This window comes from Haliotis rubra, unplaced genomic scaffold (assembly GCF_003918875.1).
Source record: "Haliotis rubra isolate DU_JTF1 unplaced genomic scaffold, ASM391887v1 Scf301, whole genome shotgun sequence".
Classification (NCBI taxonomy): domain Eukaryota; kingdom Metazoa; phylum Mollusca; class Gastropoda; order Lepetellida; family Haliotidae; genus Haliotis; species Haliotis rubra.
The window spans coordinates 980,229-1,000,319 of NW_025766971.1; the positions used below are offsets into that span (position 1 = coordinate 980,229).

At 39.5% G+C, this 20,091-nt stretch overlaps 1 protein-coding gene across 1 annotated transcript in view; it reads right to left on the reverse strand.

The window, feature by feature from the left end:
* LOC124282732 overlaps positions 1-4,781 on the reverse strand; it is a 29,694-nt gene extending 24,913 nt beyond the window's left edge. The window contains exon 1 of the mRNA XM_046718753.1: positions 4,675-4,781. The gene's annotated coding sequence lies outside the window, so the exon portion shown is untranslated. The remainder of the gene's footprint in view (positions 1-4,674) is intronic.
* Positions 4,782-20,091: the final 15,310 nt, after the last annotated feature.

The following is a 20,091-nucleotide window of genomic DNA, read 5'->3' on the forward strand; positions in this document are numbered from 1 at the left end:
CTGGTTAACAATCCAGGATCACAGACAATTGGTACGGGCACTGACTCCAGGAACTCGCAATGTGACACAGCATGACAGAGAATGGCGCCTGCTGCGAATGTTGACCGAGTTGGTTATCGCTCCTCTATCAGTAGGACACATAATGACACAGTATACTCATCACACAGTATACTCATCACACAGTATACTCATCACTATACTCACTCCAATCAGCAATGGTTTGGTTTGGTTTGATTCTTGTTTAACGCCGCACTCAGCAATATTCCAGCTAAATGGCGGCGGTCTGTAAATAACCGAGTCTGGACCAGACAATCCAGTGATCAACAGCATGAGCATCGATCTACAAAATTGGGATGCAATGAAATGAGTCAACAAAGACAGCGAGCCTGAAAAACGATCCCGTTAGTCACCTCTTACGATAAGCATGGGTTACTGAAGATCAATTCTAACCCGGATCTTCACAGGTAAATCAGCTATGGATGTGGCACCAACTTAACTTCAGTTTAAATCAATGTAATGACGGACACCTGGTGTTTCTTGAACTGACACACCTGTTGTACTAATCCAGTACCACCCGCCAGATGAACATCACACATGCACACCTGGAAGTATGTTCCTGGTTCTACCACTGGCCAGCAGCACTAGGGCATGAGTGAGTGAGTATTCCATCAATATTCGGAAAGGGACACCGTAAATGGGATTCACGCATTGTACTCATGTGGGGATTCGAACCCCGGTCTTCGGCGTAAAGAGCAAATGCTTTAACCACCAGGCTACAAATGTACACAACCACTCTTCACCTACAGCTAAACCCAGATGTTTATCAGGAGAGTGAGTGAGTGAGTTTACTTTTACGCCGCACTCAACAATATTCCAGCTATATGGCGGTTATCAGGATAGAGTATTCTTGGTCTTATTGGATTTCTGTGAAAATTCCGTTATCATAAAACTCAGGGCCTGCATTACTAAACTCTTTCATCTTCCATACAGCTGACAAGCTATGAAATACTATTCAAAGCGGAGATGCATCCAATTCACTCGCTGTGTTTTTAATCCGATATGTGGAATTAAATTTAAATCCTCGAAAAATGTAGCATTTGTTTTTCAGATTCTTTTCTCAAACATCTCACACTCAACTCCAAAAAGTATATACAAAATGTGTTGACAGTAAACATGAAGATCGGATATATCTGTCCAACCTTTAGACCATTAAAAACTATTTGAAAACAAATAAGTGAGTGTCAAATTTCTTGAACTGTTTGAAGACTCGCCTCTGGTGACACATCAAGCAATATCATACATGTAAACATAAAGATCCAATTATTGATTTTCCAAAATGACGCCTAAGAATTGTTGTCATCTAATCTTCGGATAATTTACATACGAGTTTATCGATTTTCCCAGCACTTCCAAAGGTTGAGTCCAATTTGTTTCAAGTCTTTCATTGCAAATCATGACATGTGACGATCTGCGTCAGTTCGAATGACGGACTAAACTGCTGTTATGAACTTTACGGTCATACGCACTTGTGCATAGTGACGAAGGTCAGCAGTTTTGTATAAAGCTGAAAAAATTTGACATTTAACAATCTGAAACGTGCAAACTTAAGCGATTTGAAAAGACCTCTTCTCTCTCCCCAACAATTTTAATCTATTTACTGTCACACCTCTCCTTTAATGATCCTCGTGAGATGCTAACCTAAGGCGGCGATTATTATTGCTAAACGTAGATAAAAGCTCTAAACCTTTTCATCTCCATAAGAAGTAACTTTTAAAAGCAGTATCGATTATACAATTCCGACTGTATCATGGGCATGTGTTCATCAATCAGTATCAATATAATTATGATACCAGGTGTTCATGAAAAGGTGATCGTATTCTGACACGCCGGTGGTCATAAACACATGCAAAGGCTTGTCAAATGTTCACCTCAAACAAATCGGGAACGTATGGTACGAGTCAAAATAGACCATTTTTGTCATTTCCTCCACGTGTCTACTGTTGATATTTTGACCTTTAGTGTTAATATTCATTCCAGTGAGGACATCTGGGCAATAGCATCAACAGTAGTGTTTATATCTAATTTCAAGGATGCCTTGGTTGTAAATAATATATATATAAGCTTATGCGGGCTAGTCAGAGAATGCAATTATGAATTCTGCTTGGAATACCAATAATGACACATTGCTATACGTTTGGAGAAACAACGCAGTGTTGATCTACTATGCTTCCGTTACCATGGTAAAACATTAGGATATTGATACTTACGTGTTCGACTCTAATGCTGTTGACTTTAAGCTATGCCTTTGACTTTAAACTGGGTAATTAAATATATATATAGGACCTTGATACACCTACACATTTTGTTGGCTATTCATATAACAGCGGAGTGGTTAATCACGATACTTATGTATTTGATCAGACTATTAGCTAGGGACAGTTAATAATGTTTCTCTGTCTCTCTGTCTCCCTCTCTCTCTCTCTCTCTCTCTCTCTCTCTCTGTCTCCTGTCTCTCTCTCTGTCTCTCTCTCTCTCTCTCTCTCTCTCTCTGTCTCTCTCTCTCTCTCTCTCTCTCTCTCTGTATGTCTCTTTCTGTATGTCTCTCTCTCTCTTCTTCTCTCTGATGATTTCTATGAATATTTCTATGTACAAACTTGATGACTCCCCCCAACCTCCTCAGAACAAAATGGCTGACCCCTCCTTCAAATCATCTTCATCCCCCCAGCAATAAATTATGAACGGTCCTCTAGCCTGCTACTGCGGTATGTCCACTGTACTGTATGGTAAGGAAGTAGTTCATTATTAAAACTAGAGGCTTGTGACATGTACCGTGATAAAAGCACATTAGGTATTTTCCTCTACCAGAAAATAAAAGCGACAGGACCAATTCCATAGCACCAAGAAGTCTCTACCGACAGCAGACTCCACTATAATGAGGGAACACGATGGCATTTACAAGGTGGTCAACTGTACCATATCTGGGGCCCGATCCACAAAGCGTTCGTAGCATTACGTCATTCGAAAAATGATGTAGTATATGGTTACGATAGATCGTAACGTTACGAACACTTTGTGGATCTGGACCCTGTACCTTACTGAGAAAGTGGTATCCCAAATGTCACTTTAGTTAAATAATGGGAATGTTTGGAAACACAGGTCAAAGAGCAAAAGGTCCACATTTCGTGCGTTCGAATCAAATTCTTGATCTAGTTAAGATCTGTGGTCTGTGAGCACCCAGCTCGTGGTCTAAGTCTGAATTGTGATAAACACAAGTGACTGTGTGATATGACCAACACTGTTGATTGCGGCGTACGATATAAACCCGCTTCATCGCTCCGGTATGAAGATAACAAGAATCGCTTTAAAATCAATACAATGTACTGTTGTATTCGCCGCTGTTAGTTGACATTTCCTAGGCTGAAGGTACAATCAGTTGCGAGTAATTGTCCACTCTTTATAAAAGCGGCAAAACCCTTTCCAAATTCATTAACTTCTCTGAGTCCACTGTACGATTCCGACTATATCATGAGCATGTGTTTATGAATCACTAATAAATAGTGACGATGCCAGGTGTTTGCGAAATGAAATATGGTGAACAAACTTAAAACTGGTGAAAGTTTAAGCTGTAGATTCAGAATCTCTTTTGTTGCTTAACTGTTCATACATGATAAAGCAGAGATGAATAAACTGTTAATTCCTATCAAAGTGACTCTCGGTTAGATTGAAAACGTATTCGCCTTTCTCATTTTCTCGAGTCGAAGCATGTGGACAGTGTCACGCACAATACACAGATAGAAATGAAATGGACCCATTCACCTCATACCTTGGACAGCCAGAGTCAGATCATTGTATATCCAGTACAAACTAATTTGAAGAGGAAAGATGCTAAATATCCCTCATCTGTCTTACATGTCACACACAAGCTGATGTCGCGTTACGTTTGATATTTTTGTATTAAGCCAGGTCACGCAGGTTTACACTGTGACTCGGGGTGTCACGCACTGAAACATGGCTTCACATTACCATAGCACAACATATAAAACTCAGTAAAACATTCGAAAGCATTTGTGAAAATAAAATTACATATACTAGGATATAACATATAATATTTTAAACTATATTGAGAGGTTCCAGCTTTGAACCGCATTGGATTTGTACCACCTTAATGAGAAAAAATATAAAACTGCATATGACTGTAATCCAACAATTTCACCTTTCTACCTCCAGTGCATGTTCTGTTTGTTTAGTAAAATATGACAGGTATTAGTGAGCTTGATAAATAATTCAATCAAGGAAAGGTTAACACCATAAAAGGTAAACGCAAAGACGTCAAGCAAGATGTGTCATATTCAGGATACGTCTTGACATCATCATCATGAACTTGCACAATAAGCAAAAATATTAACAAATATCACCGGAATAAAATATAATGGAAACATGAACAAAAAATCTAGATTATATTTTTTATCCGTGATGGAACTGATCTATCGAACATAAAAACAATCTCAAAATATAAAATATAATTATGAAATGTTTCTATTGATTACATAAATTCTATTGTGACATAATCATTATTTTCAAATATCACAAAATGATGAAACACATTATATGAAGCGGTGACGGACCTACTTGTGGAGTTCTGAGAATGAAAGACAAAACGAAACTCGGACATACCTGTGTTTCTCTTCCTTAATGCAGCTAGCACCAAAGCCGGTTCTTCTTGCAATGGAAGAATATCAGAGGATGAGACTTTATATCCCTAAAACACCCCCCTTGATACGCGTGAAGCCTTGCACGTAGAGCACATGCGGGGGTGATTATTATCAGAAACACTCAGACTGTCCAATCAGAATTCACCTACCGTTATCTATTGACAAACGTGATTGGTTGGCACCGTCTAGAATGCATGGTGCGTTAACATAGTCCCTGGAAGCACGCTCGAAGATACGCCAAGAAATATTGACTCGATACACTGTCAAGAAGTCCCCAATGACAGATGACGCCCTGGTCGAGTATTTGCACTAAGTGACGTGTCTTTAGCGACAGGCTCAGTCGATATCCATGTTCACCTTGAAGCATTAGTTGGATCTCTGCGATCACGTGAACGTGTTTGACGTCAATTAAGCAACAATTTGCCAGCCACCTGCAATTAACGTTGGCAATAATTGTTCATTGTGTAACCGTATAGGATTGTCTTCATCCATATTAAAGACATCTCTTTGTTAGAGCACTTGTGTTGGGTACAACTGTATAAACTACTGTGTCGGTGTGGGCTTAATCCAAGGTGACAGAGCCCGAGCGCTATATTACAACAGACTAGGACTGCCGGTCCTAGGTACACCGGTATATAGCAATACGCTTTTCAAACGATACGTATTGCAATATCTGAAAACTGGTATATTGGGTAAAGAACATACAAAGCTTAGATTAAAATCTGCGCAGACTTTCATTCACAACAAATGTTTTTCTTAGTAATTCAATGACAAAACGGCATAATATCATGCTATAAATTGTATAAAAATGAAAATGGATTCCCTGACTATACAACCTGCTTTTGAGATTGCTGTTATCAGAACCATAACATACATGTTTAGGGATTTATAATATAAAAAAATACGATTGACATGCACAATTAGTGTCACTCACTGTCAAACACAAAGTTCCCCAATATATCGCAATGCGTATCGCAATACGGGTTCCTGAGTCGCAATATATTGCAATACAATTTATTTGCCAATAGACATCCCTACAAAAGACAATGTACCATCTCCCAGAACAAACCAGGGCCCCGTTCCGTTCCTCAAACCGATCGTAGTGCTACGACTGCTGTTATCCTATGTTAAAGTATGGGAGTTACGATCACCTTAGGGTTACGATCGCTTTGAAGAACGGGGCCCAGGTGATCCACGTCCTTAACGTCACAAGGTGATCTATTTCGTTAACCCTCAATACCGGTAAAAGTATATTTACAAATCTAAGTGTTTAAGAACTTATATAGTTCATTTACTAATTGATTTAAGATTTTTATGTCGTTGGTGTAATATAATCTAGTTTGTGTTTACACGCATTATAAAAATACGTAATAGGAAACTGTAGAAGCAATATTTACAATTAAAAGAGACAAATGTGGGCATTAAGTTACTTTTGGACATGAATAAAATGGATATTTTCTCATTAATCTCGCACGAGTGTAGCGATGTATAGGAAAACCAGACACGAAGACCATGGAAGCTGAATGATATGTGTTTCCTTACCTTGAGGGTCAGTTAAAACATCCTGTGTCCAAATAAAACCACAATGGTTGTCTGAGTGGTTTCTACTAACCGAGAAAACGAAAAAACTGAATTGTTGAAGTCTATTTGAAAGTAGGGCTCTGACGAAAGTATTTGTTTCGATGACTTAATACACCATTGCATGTTATAGTTGGTAGCCATCAACGAACATCTGTCTACTTACATCAGTAAGTTCAGTGTAATCCTGCTTTGTAAATCTCAGTAATGTAATTATTTGTGTGAAGTGAGAAAAAACGACGTGATGCAGCTCATTGCATTGGGTGAAATAGAAAACCTTTCCAAATAATGAGAATAATGAGAATTCTCTGCAGGAACAGAAGCGAGTGAGTGAGTGAGTTTAGTTTGACGCCGCACTCAGCAATATTCCAGCTATATGGCGTCTGTCTGTAAATAATCAATTCTGGACGAGACAATCCAGTGATCAACAGCATGAGCATAGATCTGCACAATTGAGAACCGATGCCATGTGTCAGCAAAGTCAGCGAGCCTGACCACTCGATCCCGTTAGTCGCCTCTTAAGACAAGCATGGGTTACTGAAGATGAATTCTAACCCGGATCTTCACGGGGGGTCAGATGCCCAAAACGTGAATATATGTCAAAGGTAGTGGCAAGCAGTAACAAACACATGAAAAGGCAAGTCAATTTTCCAAATGCATACAACTATGATCATAAACTAATTAGGATTATATGACCAAATATAAAGACGTACATTGACTAGTATCTACATACTGGCGAGTGGTCGTTAACCACGTGAATGTAGCAAGAAATTTATCGCGCAGTATTTGTCACTTCGACCCCCACCTCGCTTCCGTGGAAGAAATCGTTATGTTATAAGTTGATTCAAATACATATTTGACTACGAGTAGAAAGTAGTTCTGATTTTCTAACTTGATGAAAAGAAACCATAATCTCATTTATTCTAACAGACTTTAGCCCGTGACTTTACGATTTTCAAAAATGGCGGCGCACTGTCGCGAACATCCGCCAGTCTGAGGATAGATGCTATTTAGGTTTGTTTTCACCGAGTTACAAAATCAAAACTACTTTCTACTGGTAATAAAATATGTATTTGATTGATGGTCAATAGGATTTTGCATGACATAGCTAATAACATAACAATTTCTCTCGTGGAAGCGAGGTGGGTGTCAATATAATACTATATACTTACAGTATTATTGTTACTTCGACCACAACCTCGCTTCCGAGGAAGAAATCGTTATGTTACAAGTTGTGTCATGGAAAATCTTTTTGGCCATCAATCACATACATATTTTACTACAACTAGTAAGTAGTTTTGATTTTTTAACTTCCGTGAAGCGATCTGAACACAAGTAAGATATCGTTTTAGGCTTCCATAACGTTCGCTTCGCACTCACAAAGATAACCCATTTAGCACGAACTGCGGGGTCCTGTGGAAATCTGTGCATGGTGACACCATTGCCCGACCCCCAGGAGCAATTGACGACAACGCAACGATTCGGCATGTCTTCGTTGATGTCGAGAAATCATCAAAATGACGAGTTTGCTACACACTTTCTATACAACTAACTGAAAATCGTTCCTCATATGACGTCACTGCAGTGCTCTGGCGACAGAGTTACGTAACCTGTCTGTGGTTTCGTTGGCGAGAGAGAGCCAGAACTCCGATTCGGGAGATGCAGAAGATGCAAGTACCGGCAATCATTTGACTGGGTTTTGCTTGTCTGATGTCTGCCTGTAGCTTTCGTAACGTTGCGTTACTCTGTATTTTTTGTAAGACTGTCATGTTCAGGTACAAGTCATAGGGAAAGTGAATTATAAAGTCACTTTTTTTCTGTAAAATTTATGTGAAAATTTAGTTGTAAGCACTATGTGTAAAAGAAAGTACTATGTACTACTATTTATTATGTGTATGTTATATGTCTTATATTCAGACTACCAGCCTGTCACCGAAATGTATATAATCATTGTGATCTTCACATGCCGTTGTCTTACGGCCTGAAAAGTATTAACAGTTCTGTTCTGTTCTGTCAGCTTAGTGCCAGTAATACCAGAAGCAACCAAAAGTTCTACTAATGTTCTACTAAATGGTTCCAAACTTTATCATTCTCGGGCCTCGTTCTGCTGTCAGTCGTGTCATTTCAGTAGTGTTATATTTATCAGTGTAAGTGTCTCACACCACGTCCTTATCTGACTGCACGTGTTTTTTAAAAACTTTTTTTTGCGTTTTCTACAGACAACAACAAAAGAAATCCAACAAGACAAAAAACATCACAAACAAACAAAGAACAACCCCCATAAAAACCCAACCCCCAACAATGCCAACAAAAACAGCAACAACAAAAAAAACAAAAACAAGAAAAAAACAAAAAACGTTCCGTTGACATGTATCACTTTCTGCACTGAATTTTATTGTTGTGTTTTCAGTTGGGTTGATTAAGCTTGAACTCGTGTTATTAAATGTTTGCAATTTCATTTTGAAAGCGGCAAAGTTTCTAATGGGCGTCAGTTTAACATTGGCGGTGTCCACAATGTAGCACCCATGCTTGCCATAGTGATATCTATGTTTATGTGTTGCTTAATTACCACGCGGATTCTGAAGGGGAATGAATTTCACTGTGCCATATCGCATTTTTATGGCTTCAGGTATTTCTGCCAACAAATATATGGACACCTGAAGTATTTTATGGCATGTTCCGCCATGTTATTGTGAAGTAGAACACAAGATATCATTATACATGTGAGTCATAGGAGGGATGTCAACCATCTCCCCCATCCCCACCCCCCTGTCCTCATCCCCAATGACTAGGAATCATTTGCCCATGAGATTAAGATGTAGGTTATTCTCTCGTCTCAATGAACCTCTGCTATACGTTTATTTCTTGTCTCTGTCACCTGGAGTTGTACGTTTATCTCATGTCTTTGACTCCAAAGGTTGTACTTTTATGTCTCTCTCCCTGACAGATGCACGTTCATCTCATGTCTCTCTCCCTGACAGATGCACGTTTATCTCATGTCTCTCTCCATGACAGATACACAGATTGTTCCTGATATGATGCACACTCATGACAGATTGTTCCTGGTATGATGCACACTCATGACAGATTGTTTCCGGATCTGATGCACACTCATGACAGATTGTTTCCGGGTATAATGCACGCTCATGAAACATTGTTCCGGGTATGATCCACACTCATGCCAGACTGTTTTCCCGGGTAAAATGCACACTCATGACAGATTGTTCCGGGTATGATGCACACTCATGACAGACTGTTTCCAGGTATGATGCACACTCATGGAAGATTGTTTCCGGGTATGATGCACACTCATGACAGATTGTTCCTGGTATGATGCACACTCATGACAGATTGTTTCCGGGGATGATGCACGCTGATGACAGACTGTTTCCGGGTCTGATGCACACTCATGACAGATTGTTTCCGGGTATGATGTACACTCATGACAGATTGTTTCCGGGGATGATGCACACTCATGACAGATTGTTTCCGGGTATGATGCACACTCATGAGAGACTGTTTCCAGGTATGCACACTCATGACAGACTTTTTCCGGGTATGATGCACATTCATGACAGATTTTTTCCAGGTATGATGCACACTCATGAGAGACTGTTTCCAGGTATGCACACTCATGACAGACTTTTTCCGGGTATGATGCACATTCATGACAGATTTTTTCCAGGTATGATGCACACTCATGACAGACATTTTCCGGGTATGACGCACACTCATGGAAGAGTGTTTCCGGGCATGACGCACACTTATGACAGATTGTTTCCAGGTATGACGCACACTCATGACAGATTGTTCCTGGTATGATGCACACTCATGACAAATTGTTCCTGTTATGATGCACACTCATGACAAATTGTTCCTGGTATGATGCACACTCATGACAGATTGTTTCCGGGGATGACGCACACTCATGACGGATTGTTTCAGGGTATGATGCACACTCATGACAAGTTGTTCTGGGTATGATGCACACTCATGATAAATTTTTCCGGGTATGATGCACACTCATGACAGTTTCCGAGTATAGTGCATGCTTCCTGCAGATAGTTTCCGAGCCAGTTTCTCTAAACTCGCCTCTTTCTCTAAACTGTATGAAGACTTGATCAGGAGCGTTGAATGTTATGTGTGAAAATATGGCAAACTAATAAGAATGCACGAAATAACTGAGCTGAAAAAGAAATCGCTGTTATGATTGAGATGTGATCGTTTAAAACTGGAATGATGCACACACATGACAGCCTGTTTCTGGGTATGACGGACACTCATGACAGATTATTCCTGGTATGATGCACACTCATGATGACAGATTGTTCCTGGTATGATGCACACTCATGATGACAATTTGTTCCTGGTATGATGCAAACTCATGACAGATTGTTTCCCGGTGTGATGCACACTCATGATAAATTGTGCCTGGTATGATGCTCACTCATGACAAATTGTTCCTGGTATTACGCAGACTCATGAATAATTGTTCCTGGTGTGATGCACACTCATGACAAATTGTTCCTGGTATGATGCACACTCATGACAAATTGTTCCTGGTATGACGCACACTCATGACAGATTGTTCCTGGTGTTATGCACTCTCATGACAAATTGTTCTTGTTATTACGCACATTCATGACAAATTGTTTCTGGTGTGATGCACTCTCATGAAACATTGTTCCTGGTATGATGCACTCTCAAGACAAATTGTTCCTGGTATGACGCACACTCATGACAGATTGTTTCCGGATATGACGCACACTCATGACAAATTGTTCCTGGTATGATGCACACTCATGACAGATTGTTTCTGGTATGACGCACACTCATGACAGATTGTTTCGGGTATGATGCACACTCATGACAGATTGTTTCGGGTATGACGCACACTCATGACAGATTGTTTCCAGGTATGACGCACACTCATGACAGATTGTTTCCGGGTATGACGCACACTCATGACAAAATTGTTCCTGGTATGATGCACACTCATGAAATATTGTTCCTGTTATGATGCACACTCATGACAGATTGTTTCCAGGTATGACGCACACTCATGGCAGATTGTTTCAGGGTATGATGCACACTCATGACAAGTTGTTCTGGGTATGATGCACACTCATGACAAATTGTTTCGGGTGTAATGCACAGTCATGATAAATTGTTCCTGTTATGATGCACACTCATGACAAATTGTTCCGGGTATGATGCACACTCATGACAGTTTCCGAGTACATGTATAGTGCATGCTTCCTGCAGATAGTTTCCGAGCCAGTTTTCACCACTCGCCTCTTTCTCTAAACTGTAGGAAGACTTGATCAGGAGTGTTGAATAAGAATGGACAAAATGACTGAGCTGAAAAAGAAATCGCTGTTATGATTGAGATGTGATCGTTTAAAACTCGTGAAAACTATATTGTCATCCTGACATTACAAAGCACATAGATAACGGCATTGTGTTGCAAGAATTAAACTTGTTAATGGACTTTTACCTTATATATTGTGTTTAAGGGAGAGAGTTTATGGATGTCAACTTCTTTATTATGAGTATATCCTTACTCCTTCATCAGGTGAACATTCATTTCTCTTCATTGGGGATATAACCCGTATATGTGTGCCACTTCAAAATGGCATTCAAAGACCTCATATTGTGTTAATATTTCTGTTCATTGGGGATAAAACCAGGATATATCACATCGTGGGTACATATCCTAGCACATCTGGGTGTTTTTTTCTTATCCCTTTTTGATACAATTATTTCATCAATAGCAGGTTGTCCAAGCATATCTTTTTTATGCGACATGCACTTTACCCTTAATATGCATTCAAACTCATGATCTTGTTTTATATGATTGAGAGAAAAATCAATTTTCAGACTTCTCAATAATGGGATTGTGTTTCATTTGTTTTAAAGTTTATGTTTTTGTTGTCAGAAATATACGCCATGTAACACGAAACGCAATCCTATTATTCCGAACCCTCAAAATTCTAATTCTAAACCTTTCACTAAAAAGATAGCTCTGTATCTTAAAAAAGCTAAAATGTTGACAAAATCGGTTTATGTTCGCTAAATGCAATAAATGTAAACGCTTCAGACAGCGAAACCCGATACTTACACTTGATCATGTTTTGACAATTGTGTACCTGTATTTGGACTTTTAAAAAGTATCAATGTAATAGCCTATTCAAGTAAAACATCATACTTGCGATTATCAAATGTCAGCGAAATTTGAATAAGTTAGTTTTCACTACTGCGATGTAAAGCCATATTTAGCAATGTATTATTGGAAATATACCATGAGCGCCTGAGAATAGTAACGTCAGTTTTTTTGTTTTTCATTTTGATTTTGATCTTTTTTATTAGCAGTAGTATATTTTCAAAAAGTTTAATTCTTTTTAAAAAAAATGCAATGTGCGAGTACTTCTGTAATATTTATTACTACTGGAATAAAAGAGAAGTATAGTGATTCTTGTTTGAAGTAGTTCGGGTGTCCATACATCAGTATGAACTCGTTCTGGAGCGACGCGAGTCGCTGTTCCACTTGACCCGAAATAATATGAGACACGAACTATTTTCGGATAATGTGCTTGCTTCTTATAGATTGTTTCTGGGTATGGCGCATGCTTCCTACATACTGCCTCCGGGTATGGTGCATGCTTCTTGGAGATTGTTTCCGGGTATGGTGCATGTTTCTGACATATTGTTTCCGGGTATGGTGCATGCTTCTGGGAGATTGTTTCCGGGTATGGTGCATGTTTCTGACATATTGTTTCCGGGTATGGTGCATGCTTGTGGCATACTGTTTGACTTGGTGGTGGTCAAGTTTTCAATTTGGTTTGGTAAGTATATCGTACGGACATATTGATACAATTTTTCAGGTACTGTGATAAATGATTGTACTGAATCATGAGGCGATGTTTTATGCCGCACTGTGCATGGTTTTGTGTGATCGTGAATTTTATTTCAACGCCATACATCATATTGTGAGGATAGTATTATTTCATATCGCGAGATGAGTGTCGCGATCGGTATAGTATCCTGATATATAGCATGAGGGGAGACTCGAGAAATACTGATATCACGTATCAGTATCGTGATTTATTTCGTATCATGTGACAGTGATCATGTTATTAGTTAATGCGAATTGTATCAAATCTTGACTAGTTTTCTGATAAATATCGCTTCATGACATTTTCATGAATCTGGAAGAACAAACAATATGTTGATTAACAAAAAATGATTTGTTCAGACCAATCTCTGCGAGACAGTTCCTGAAAGCCTGACATGGTAATTAGAGTCATACGTCTGTTTAGCATTTCCGTATTCTCTTCTGTGAGTTAAAGGTAAAAATAAAAGTGAAGGGATGAACATTTTGATGCATAGTTCTGGCACTGCCGCTTCCCCAAGTGGGGGGATTCATTGTCCAGACATGGCAAGGCGACAGTTAAATAAACACCGTGATATTCTGACAATTAAAACTCTGGCACGCCAGAAAACAGTGATAGGTCTGATTCACATGAAATGTCAAATCAGAATCCATACAACGTAAACGACCTAAAAAGGTTTGAAATTAGAACAGGACAACTTTTATTGTTTAAACAAAACACATAATGGATCAGAGTGTGTTGCTGGTGGATAAATCTGGTTTATTTACGTAATGAGAGTACGCTAAAACAGGAGTAGGAAGTAAGGTACGATTGATGCACCCTCCAAAGTCAATTAGGAGATAAATTTATCGACATTGTAAACACAAAAGTAAACCAAAAGGTCCACACACGTTTTTTGTGTCTGCACTCATTGACATCGAGTACGTGTACAGCAGTAAAATGTCATCAGCCGGCTGTTTCCCATGGTAGCATCTGGAGCTGCTCATTTGTGACGTCATTCGGACTTTACGTCACAATATGATTTTAATGACGTCATCAGAGCTGACGACGTAACAATACAATGGTGTGAACGATGTTTGCATGTATTAATACCCAGCGAATTTCCGGGAATCGAATACCATTTGATCATGTTTTTCAACCAATCAGATTAAAGAACACAGTAACTTTTGGTTTACAATAATACTACGATGGTGTCTCTTTTTGATTTCACAGGAACTAGCCATTTGTATTGGAGCTTGTTCAGCACCGCATGCTCCCCGCTCGCATTCACAACAGCAAGGCAACGTTGTCTCATTGACTGCCTAACACCCGTGAACACAGCATTAGGCAACCTGAGCCATTGCAGTACCAACATGGCGCCCAGCTCTTGACCATTGTGGGACTGACGTCTCAAGGCACTAATACTTCTTATAAGAGCGTACCGTACGTGTTCGATTGGATTGAGGTTAGGTAATCTCGATGGCATCTCCATGACGTCAATGTCCGCCTTATTGCTGGTGCAATTGCGCCCAGCGTCAACGCTCATTATGTTTACCTGTGTCAGTATCGGTCCAAAATAAGAGCACGAAGACGGGTAGCGCAGGCGGTTTCGTATGGTTGCAAAGTAACGCAGTCACGCTACCCTTAAACTATGTGTTACCGGTTGACGTTGCGACTGTAAAACAATTAGGCATATGACGTAGCCGAATTTGATTGTCCTCGGCATGTGACGTCACACGTGGTCGTTCTGACCTGGGGCGATCAGATGTCCCGCTTGATGCACAGGTGTCCAATGTTTGTAAATTGTCCGTTTACTGCATCTCATGGCACGTGCAGTTGTTGATCTCTCATTGTTTGTTTACGCTGTCAAGTTTTTTTTCCGGAACACCAGCACATTATGCACACGTGTTGATGGTTAGGTACATTTGCCCATATTAACTTCCATATGTTACTTATTTTCAACTGATTTCTCCAAATGGGAAGTTTCTTTTTATCAGTATATTTCTAGAAAAATTAATTTCTTAATTATTCCTGTTGTCACCTATGTGATTAATGCACGTTTGTCATGGTGCAACCTTATGAAGTGATATTTCCGTTGAATATGTCTTTTCATGTGAACACAGATGCCTATAATCATCTCCATGACAACATGATTGGCATTTGTAGAACGAAAGAGAAAGGACTCTCTGTTAAAACGCCAACAATATTGATTTAGCGTCAAAGATGTTGATATGCATAAAAGGTTGTATTTTAACATTGCAGACTGGCTGATGTATATAATGACTGCAGCAGTTAATATAAATCAGCATATACTAGGGGAAGAGAATAACTGAATTGTAAAAACGTGGTGTCATTGTAAGAAATAACAACTTAAACTTTTCTGTTCGTTTGATCATTGCTTTACAAATTCAAATTCATTGATAGAGAGACATACCCTGAACGTGAGTGGTGTCAAGCCTCATTTAACACTGTCAATATCGGGTCAACTTCTGTTGACATAGGCGAGCAACCGACCGTGCGTGAGTGAGTATAGTTTTTACGCCGCTTTTAGCAATATTCCAGCAATATCACGGCGGTGGGCACCAGAAATGGACTTCACACATTGTACAAACGTGGGGAATCGAACCCGGGTCTTCAGCGGGCGGACGCTTTATCCATTAGGCTACCCCACTACCGTGCATGAAGATGATAGAAGAGAAACGACAAAACCCTTTCCACATCCATAAGAAATCTCTGCTAAAAGCAGGGAGTAGATGGTATAATTTCGTCTATAACACGAGTATGTGTTTGTTTGACATTCAGCAGTGTAAAAGCTGTACGACATGCAGCGACAGGCGAACATTGAGACGTTAAATACCAAAGAAACAAACAAATTAAATTGGTTCCTTAATCAAGCATTACATTACTATTGATGAAACGCCCATGGGTATTCTGGGCAGTGTAGGTCCCCATGTTTTGCTTCAATATGGCTCAAGGTAGAGTTTAACTATTCCCACTCACTCATGTTTGACGCCCGCAATGATATTGCTAGAACATTGCTAAAAGTGGCGTAAAACTATTTTATCTCACTCATGTTTGGCGCCCGTAATGATATTACTAGAACATTACTAAAAGCGGCGTAAAAACTATACTCACTCACCGATGTTTGACGTTCACAATGATATTTCTAGAACATTGCTAAAAGCGGCGTAAAACTATTCTCACTCACCCATGTTTGGCGTCCGCAATGATATTTCTAGAACACTGCTAAAAGTGGCGTAAAACTATTCTCACTCAACCATGTTTGGCGTCCGCAATGGCATTTCTGGAACATTGCTAAAAGCGGAGTAAAACTAGTCTCACTCAACCATGTTTGGCGTTCACAATGATATTTCTAGAACATTACTAAAAGCGGCGTAAAAACTATACTCACTCACCGATGTTTGGCGTTCACAATGATATTTCTAGAACATTGCTAAAAGCAGCGTAAAACTATTCTCACTCACCCATGTTTGGCGACCGTAATGATATTACTGGAACATTACTAAAAGCGGCTTGAAACTAGTTTCACTCACCGATGTTAGGCGTTCACAATGATATTTCTAGAACATTGCTAAAAGCGGCGTAAAACTATTCTCACTCAACCATGTTTGGCGTCCGCAATGGCATTTCTGGAACATTGCTAAAAGCGGCGTAAAACTAGTCTCACTCAACCATTTTTGGCGTCCGCAATGATATTTCTAGAACATTACTAAAAGCGGCGTAAAAACTATACTCACTCACCCATGTTTGGCGTTCACAATGATATTTCTAGAACATTGCTAAAAGCGGCGTAAAACTATTCTCACTCAACCATGTTTGGCGTCCGCAATGGCATTTCTGGAACATTACTAAAGCGGAGTAAAAAACTAGTCTCACTCAACCATGTTTGGCGTTCACAATGATATTTCTAGAACATTACTAAAAGCGGCGTAAAAACTATACTCACTCACCGATGTTTGGCGTTCACAATGATATTTCTAGAACATTGCTAAAAGCAGCGTAAAACTATTCTCACTCACCCATGTTTGGCGACCGTAATGATATTACTGGAACATTACTAAAAGCGGCTTGAAACTAGTTTCACTCACCGATGTTAGGTGTTCACAATGATATTTCTAGAACATTGCTAAAAGCGGCGTAAAACTATTCTCACTCAACCATGTTTGGCGTCCGCAATGGCATTTCTGGAACATTGCTAAAAGCGGTAAAAACTATTCTCACTCAACCATTTTGGGCGTCCGCAATGATATTTCTAGAACATTACTAAAAGCGCGCGAAAACTATACTCACTCACCGATGTTTGGCGTTCACAATGATATTTCTAGAACATTGCTAAAGCGGCGCGTAAAAACTATTCTCACTCACCCATGTTTGGCGACCGCAATGATATTTCTAGAACATTACTAAAAGTGGCGTAAAACTATTTTCACTCACCCATGTTTGGCGACCGTAATGATATTACTGGAACATTACTAAAAGCGGCTTGAAACTAGTTTCACTCACCGATGTTAGGCGTTCACAATGATATTTCTAGAACATTGCTAAAAGCGGCGTAAAACTATTCTCACTCAACCATGTTTAGCGTCCGCAATGGCATTTCTGGAACATTGCTAAAAGCGGCGTAAAACTAGTCTCACTCAACCATTTTTGGCGTCCGCAATGATATTTCTAGAACATTACTAAAAGCGGCGTAAAAACTATACTCACTCACCCATGTTTGGCGTTCACAATGATATTTCTAGAACATTGCTAAAAGCGGCGTAAAACTATTCTCACTCAACCATGTTTGGCATCCGCAATGGCATTTCTGGAACATTGCTAAAAGCGGAGTAAAACTAGTCTCACTCAACCATGTTTGGCGTTCACAATGATATTTCTAGAACATTACTAAAAGCGTAAAACTATACTCACTCACCGATGTTTGGCGTTCACAATGATATTTCTAGAACATTGCTAAAAGCAGCGTAAAACTATTCTCACTCACCCATGTTTGGCGACCGTAATGATATTACTGGAACATTACTAAAAGCGGCTTGAAACTAGTTTCACTCACCGATGTTAGGTGTTCACAATGATATTTCTAGAACATTGCTAAAAGCGGCGTAAAACTATTCTCACTCAACCATGTTTGGCGTCCGCAATGGCATTTCTGGAACATTGCTAAAAGCGGCGTAAAACTATTCTCACTCAACCATTTTGGGCGTCCGCAATGATATTTCTAGAACATTACTAAAAGCGGCGTAAAAACTATACTCACTCACCGATGTTTGGCGTTCACAATGATATTTCTAGAACATTGCTAAAGCGGCGTAAAACTATTCTCACTCACCCATGTTTGGCGACCGCAATGATATTTCTAGAACATTACTAAAAGTGGCGTAAAACTATTTTCACTCACCCATGTTTGGCGACCGTAATGATATTACTGGAACATTGCTAAAAGCGGCGTAAAACTAGTCTTACACACTCATGTTTGGCGTAGAAGCCGACTCATCAACCGGTTACAGCGTTACACCCTTATCCCGTTGGTGTCGTCAGTTGTTCATGCTATCATCCACAGATCTGTGGATCCAGATTTGTTTATTTACAGACCGTACAGATGGAGTATTCCTAAACGCGGCCTATGCCGCCGCCGACATTATCCTTTAACTAATCGCTCTTTTGTCGACACAACATCAATACAAACTAGACGACACTAAAGCTGTTGTTCTCTTATGACCCTCATTCTTAAAAGGTCGTTTGTGTGTGAAAGACCAGTTGAGAATCTCAGTGATGAGTCATCATACTATATGTCATCTGGCAGACTTGCTGTGACAGGACGTTGCTAATTTAACAGTTGTAAAGACTATGATGAAGCTTCACATGCTGTGGTATATACTGGTACCGTCTATATGTATGGCTTACAGAGAGTGAGAGTACGTTCTATTATGACGGTGGTAAAAGTTATGATGAAACTACATTATGTTGTGGTATATACCAGCTGTATCTATGGCTAACAGAGAGTGACAGTACGTTCTATTGTGACACTGTTAAAAGCTATGATGAAACTACACCATGTTGTGGTATATACCAGCTATATCTATGGCTAACAGAGAGTGACAGTACGGTCTATTGTGACACTGGTAAAAGCTATGATGAAACTACAATATGTTGTGGTATATACCAGCTGTATCTATGGCTTACAGAGTGTGGGGTGCATGTTGATAGTTTGCGACTGTGGCTGTGATGAAACTACACCATCTTATATATACCTGTTATCTATATGGCTTACAGAGGGTGGAGTGTATGTTTATAGTTTGCGACTGTGGCTGTGATGAAACTGCACCATCTTATATATACCTGTTATTTATATGGCTTACAGAGTGTGGAGTGTATGTTGATAGTTTGCGAGTGTGGCTGTGATGAAACTACACCATCTTATATATACCTGTTATCTATATGGCTTACAGAGAGTGAGTGTATGTTGATAGTTTGCGACTGTGGCTGTGATGAAACTACAACATCTTATATATACCTGTTATCTATATGGCTTACAGAGAGTGAGTGTATGTTGATAGTTTGCGACTGTGGCTGTGATGAAACTACACCATCTTATATATACCTGTTATCTATATGGCTTACAGAGAGTGAGTGTATGTTGATAGTTTGCGACTGTGGCTGTGATGAAACTACACCATCTTATATATACCTGTTATCTATATGGCTTACAGAGAGTGAGTGTATGTTGATAGTTTGCGACTGTGGCTGTGATGAAACTACACCATCTAATATAAACCTGTTATTTATATGGCTTACAGAGTGTGGAGTGTATGTTGATAGTTTGCGACTGTGGCTGTGATGAAACTACACCATCTTATATATACCTGTTATCTATATGGCTTACAGAGAGTGAGTGTATGTTGATAGTT